The sequence below is a fragment of the Macrotis lagotis genome, chromosome 1, assembly GCF_037893015.1.
Source record: "Macrotis lagotis isolate mMagLag1 chromosome 1, bilby.v1.9.chrom.fasta, whole genome shotgun sequence".
In the NCBI taxonomy this organism is placed as follows: Eukaryota; Metazoa; Chordata; class Mammalia; order Peramelemorphia; family Peramelidae; genus Macrotis; species Macrotis lagotis.
Window position 1 is genome coordinate 246,651,427 of NC_133658.1, and position 6,437 is coordinate 246,657,863.

The following is a 6,437-nucleotide window of genomic DNA, read 5'->3' on the forward strand; positions in this document are numbered from 1 at the left end:
CCTCGCCTCCAGTTCTAAACCCTACTCTGGCCCCTAGGAATCCAAGGGAGAGCAAAAGGCTCTGGAGGAGAAGGGGAGAGGGTCTTCCAGACACAGTGCGTGCGAATGCTGAGTTTTGGAGTCCTTAGACTTGGGTTCAAATCCTTAAGCTATTACTACCCGTGTGACATTGAGCAAGTCATTTCCCTTCTTTAAGTCTCAGTTTCTTCAGCTCTTCAGATTGGGGGGTTTGACTAGATGATCCCTATTCTCCTTGACAACTTAAAATCTATGGTTGGCTGGGACCAAAGGACCAATACTAGGGAGGAGCTTGGTCACTATCAGGTTTGGGTGACCTAGTTTCTCAGCAAAAGAAAAAGTTCAGGGCCTTCAAAGAAAGACTAGAAGTTGGTTGAGAGCAGGAGTTCAGAGGATGGAAAGTGAAAGGAAGAACACTTTAATGTTACTTATGAGCTGGCACTGGTAAGGTGGTCCAAAGATTTGGAGTTGGAAGGGTCTTTAGTAACTTATGGTCTAATTCCTTCCCCCCATTTTACAGACAGTGTAACTGAGGCCAAGGAAGCTGAACTGACTTGCTCAAGATCTTACCGGGTACTAGTGGCAGAGCCTGGATTTGAATATAGGTTTGTTGACTCTAGGATTTGAGAATAGTTGGTGTTTGAATTTGATGTAGGAGTTTTTTCACTGTACCACTCTGAGTCATGAGAGGAACCTTGTTGGAAGATTTTTGAAGGTAGCATTTTGTTCTACCAAACCACGTAGTTTCTGTAATCTAGCAAGCAATAAATATTGTGTCAAAAAGACTTGGATTCACATCCCACCTCTGACACTAGCTTTGTGACTATAGCCAAGTCTCTGGACTTCTGTAGGCCTCAGTTTCCTCATCTGTGAAATAGGAGTAATAATAATTGTAAGACCATGTAGGTGAAGTGCTTTGCAAATTTTAAAACCTCACAATGTATCAGTGATTATCTTACTATCCTGTAGGCATATCAACCATTATTACTATTATCTTTGCATTCCCAACATTTTGTTTAGCACAATGCTTAACACATAGCAGGTATTTAATAAATGCTTGTTAACTATCACAAATACATTTTTAACATCAGAAAACTTGCTTTTCCTTGACTGGGAACAATTTATGTGTTGATATCAGGTGTGTTACCAATTGTACCCTAAAGCCTTTCAAGAATAGTAATAAGAAATAGCTGTCAAATGCTGATGTCCATAAAGCCTTATCCTAGCAGCTTTGGCCATCATCATCCTCATACAATGGGGTAATAGAGGCTTTCCTGAACCTGAATCCTGGATCTTTCCTTGTCCAGATTATGGTTTGAGGACTGACAGCTAGATACGGAAGGGGGAAAAAAAATTGTTTTTCTTGTATGGCTCCACCTCAAAATGTTTGTAACCTAGGCCTTGGGTACTAATGGGGATGAGAAATATCTTGTTTCCTCTCTCAAATTCATCTCTAGACATAGATCTAGAACATTCAAAAAACAGATTAGATGCAGGATGGGGAAAAGAGAAGTAGTTTGAAGAGGTAGGAAGGAAGCCTTGAGGCAGTGTTGAGTAAGGGGGATGAGGTGTAAACAAGTGTTCAAACCATTCTCTCTTCTGAGGACCTAGAAAAAGGACCAAAGAGAATTTTTTTAAAAAATTGAGATTTGGAAGAGATCCAAGCAGCCTTCTAATTCAACCCACACACGGAAGGAATCCCCATTAAAACAGAGCCAGGGGCAGCTAGGTGGCGCAGTGGATAGAGCACCGGCCCTGGAGTCAGAAGTACATGAGTTCAAATCCAGCCTCAGACACTTAATTACCTAGGTGTGTGGGCTTAACCCCATTGCCTTGCAAAAAAAAATCTAAAAAAACAAACAGAACCAATAAATGGCCATACAACTCTCCTTAAAGATCCCATTAACTTTCAAACCTACCATTCCACTTATGGACAGTTCCAATTGTTAGGGAGGTTTTTGTTTTTTCCTGAATCTAACCTTACTTCTTTTGTATCTTTCAGTCTTTACTCTTTTTTCTGCCAAGCAGAAACAGTCTAATCATTCCTTCACATAGCTCTCCAAACATTTGAATAACAGTTATCATATCCTCCCCAAGTGTTTTTTTCATCCAAACTAAACACATTTAGTTCCTTCAGCTGATCTTAATGGGGCACCTCTGAACAATGTCTAGTTTACCAAGTTCCTTCTTGAAATAGATGAATCCCAATATTGATATATTAATCAGCCCGTGGTTTAATAGGGCTAGTTATTGTTAGTACACTTTACACTTGTTTATCAATTTGCATTTTATCAACTAATACATGTAAGTTCAGGAATAATTAAATAGGATAGATTCTTTCTTATAAAAGCCCCTAAACTCTTGCAAAATGCCCCAAATTATAAATTACAAAATCATATGTTCGTTTGTTTGTTATAAAGTTTGATTGCTTAGGAATTAAACTTCATAGGAAGTTAACTAGAGTACCTTCTCCCTTTGTTCCTGTTGAGTAGGGGATCAAGTCAGGTTTGAATAGAGGTGAATCAACGATATATATGTAAAGTCCCCTAATTATTTTGTTGCCTTTCTGCACTTCATCATTCTCCTATCACTTAACATGAGGAAATGGCTTATGAGCATTTGGCTAATAAACGAGCCTGTTTGCCAACCTGTGACCCATCTTTCTATTGGCCAATCTGCCAGGGCAGAAGTTTTGACATCTTTTTATCAGTTCAGCCCCATAGATCTGCTAATGAGCTTGGTAGGACCTCCTGAAATGTCTATCAAAAGTACAAAGGACTCATGTTGAAAAAGACTATCAATGTGCAGACAAAGAACCGATGTGTTGGGAGCCAGGGTCTCTAAGCTGCTTGACACAGTTGCAGCAAGAAGACTCAAGGCGGCCACACCGCCTGATGGAACACCATTTCCTTCTTCAATATATATAGGGATTCCATGTATACCAATATTTGTAGGACTAATATTGATTGCAAAACTTGCTCATCCTAATAGTGGAATGACTATAAAGGAAGGATTCCAGGGAAATTTCTTGAATAAAACAGATTGTAAACTCTATCCAAATTTAACAGAACAGCCTCCCTCCGAGGCATATAAAAGGTTCCAAAATCATGAAATCTTTGGAAAATACAACACTGGGAATTCTAAGGAGATGTCAGAATATATATAGGGAAAACACATACAAGATGGGTTAGGTAGAATTCCTGGGAAATCAACAGCTTTGCCCCCCTTATCATACACAGGAATATATGATAAAGATGGTGAAAGAATATTTAATATAGGTGACCGATATGTGAACTTTAACAGCCTTAGTTTATTGGGAAAGAATAAAAAAGTCACAGAAACCATGGTTTCTATCAACAAAGGCTGAAAGGAAATTGGTTATTGAAGGAGTCAATGGATGGGTGGACAAACATAATTACCCTCACTATAGGTTGTCAAAGGAGCGTGTTGAAAAACATTACATACACAGAAACATAAAAAGCATTCCACTAAATGAATTGCTTAATTAATAACTTTAAATGAATTAATAATTTTACAATGCAGCAACAAACTAGGTAACAGACATGGTGAGGTCATCACGGTCTGAGCAGGGATAAAAAATAAATTAACTACATGATAATGAAACTTGTAACCACATGAACTACATGATTAAACTTGTAAGCACATGAATTATATGATTGATAATGAAAATTGTAAACTTTTGTAACCAAGGAAATGATCTTAGCTTGCTTGCTTGATGCTTATATGATTCTGAGACTATAAAAATAAATCTGAGCAACAGTCAGTCAACCTGCTTCTGCCTTCAAACCCTTGTGTTGACTCAATTCCTTTCGCCGACTCTATCCCTCCTGTCAGGTTCCAGAGACCCTGCAGAGGCTGGACCCCCTCAGTCCCTCACAGACAAGGATAGCCCAAGAGTATTTGAACACTTTCTCCCAAAAGTAAGTCATTAATATTATTATTTTCCACTTTAAAACTAGATATACCTCTTTAAATGTTTATTAGTTTTGAAATGTCCTAACAGTTCAATTTAGATCTAACAGCCTCTGGATTAAAAGGAGAAGTTTTTAAAAACTTTTTGATGCCTTTGCTTCTAGATTGTGGGAAGCAACTAAATATTTTGTTTATTGTTCAGTTCTTTCCAGAAGCAATTAAATATTTTGTTTATTGTTCAGTTCTTTCCAGAACTGTGATCTCTTTTGGGTTTTCTTGGCAAAGATTCTGGTGTTCTTTGTCATTTTTCCAAGTCCATTTTACAAGTGAGGAAAATGAGAGAAATGGGGTTAAGTAACTTACCCAGGGGCACACAGAAATTTTGGGCAATGAAGTGGCACAATGGATAGAGTGCCAAGCCTGGATGTCAAATCCAGTCTTAGTCATTGACTAGCTATAGAAAACCCTGGGCAAGTCACTTCACCTTGTTTGCCTCATTTTCCTCATCTGTAAAATAAGTTGGAGAAGGAAATGATAAACCATTCCATTATCTTTGCCAAGAAAACTCCAAATGGGGTCATGAAGAGTTGAATATGACAAAAATGACTGAAGAATTGCTACAAGTATTACTATGGCTTAATAGTTTAGGCAAACTCAAAGCTAATACCATAATAAATCAGACATCATTTCAATTTAAATTGTATTTTCTTTTAAATTGCTTCCTGATTTAGACAAGCTTTTCTTGGCCAGAAAAGAGAAGAAATAAACTGGAGAACAGGAATCCTGCCTTATTTCTTTCCCCATAGTGTTTAGGCATAGTGCTTTGTAGCTGCCAGTGGTTAGATTGAATGGACACTGGTAACAACAGATTAGATTAGATTATGTACACTGTGGCATTCAGTCGTTTAGACTCCATCCCCGCCACTCCCCCTTCCTTTAATCAGTCTGTATTCAAATCTAAACAATAATAATAGAATATAAACTAGATTATACAAAGGGAACTATGATTTCTACATTGTGGGAAATCCCACCATATCCCCAATCATAATTTAGATTAATCCAGAGGAGATGCCTGTGGTTTAGAGAATTTAAGGGACATGATTTGAGTTAGAGAGTTATTATTGAAGGCAGAATTTGAACACAAATCTTCCTGCTCAGTAAGCTCTCTTTCCACTACCCCACCATCACTAATAATAATAATAATAATAATAATAATAAGTTAAACTGATAGTGTAAAAAAGACTCAATGTGCTCTCACATCCATCATCTCATTTAATCTTCACAGCAACTCTGGTAAGGGCTACCATTATCCCCATTTTACAAAAAAGGAACCTGAGGCAGATAGAAGTAAGGGACTTCCCTAGGGTCACACATCTAATTAAGTGTCTAAAGCTGAATTTGGGCCCTGTGTCATCAATCTGCCTGCTTATTATACTGGGTAAGCAGACCAGCTAGTTATCTTCATTTTACAGAGGAGTAAACTGAAGCTTGTGATGGTAACAATATTTATTTAAGGCCAAATAGCTAGAAAGTAGAATAACAATAATAATAATGGATAATCTTTATAGACTTTAAGATATATGTGCATATACACCCAATATATACAGATATATACAGATTTATATTATAGTATGTTATATTGTCATGCAATATTATATTATGTTACATTATTATATTACATTAATATTTTGTGTTATGTCATTTCATATTATGTTATATATTTTAGGTTGTATATTATACTGTATCATATCATATCATTATTATATCATAACCAGTATTTGACCCCAGTTTTATTGAATACTAGTGTAGTGCTCCTTCTCCTATGCTACCCAACTTCTAATGAATAATTTAATAGTGTTCTTTGGTATTTTTTTGTTTCTTTTAAAAAGACACACACACACACACACACACACACACACATACACACACATACAGAGGCACACACACCTTTTCTTGTAATAGAGAAAAGCAATTAAACAAAACCAAGTGACACCGTGACTATGTCTAACCATATATGCAGCACCCCACACCTAGAGTCCTCCACCTCCACTGAGAAGAGGTTTGTTTCCCCATTCTCTGAAACCAAGATTGGTCATTACACATTCACTGCCCTATCTAATTACCAGGGGAGCTGGGCAGCTGGATGGTGCAGTGGATAGATCCCCAGTTCTGGAGTCAGAAGGACTTGATAGACTGCTGCACTTGGAATCTGAGCTGAAACCCAACTTTAGATTCTTGCTATGTGACTGTTTCCTGCCTCCATTTCATTATCTGCAAAATGAGTGTAATAATAACAGCAACCTTACAGGATGGTTGAGAGTATTAAAAGGGATACTTCTACAAATCTTAAAGTGCTACATACATGTTGGTTATTAATAATAATATTGATGATAATAGATAGCATTTATATAATGTGAGTTTTTTTAAGACTAGATTTTCCATATCTCATATAGGCTAGAAGCAGGGATCACTCATGGGTAGGATCC

General features: G+C 37.2%; 1 long non-coding RNA gene across 2 annotated transcripts in view; it reads left to right on the plus strand.

The window, feature by feature from the left end:
* Positions 1–6,437, plus strand: part of LOC141504802 (uncharacterized) — a 66,649-nt gene that overhangs the window by 3,473 nt on the left and 56,739 nt on the right. For both annotated transcript variants that reach the window (XR_012473476.1, XR_012473477.1), the window contains exon 2: positions 3,874–3,959. This is a non-coding gene — a long non-coding RNA (uncharacterized LOC141504802). The remainder of the gene's footprint in view (positions 1–3,873; positions 3,960–6,437) is intronic.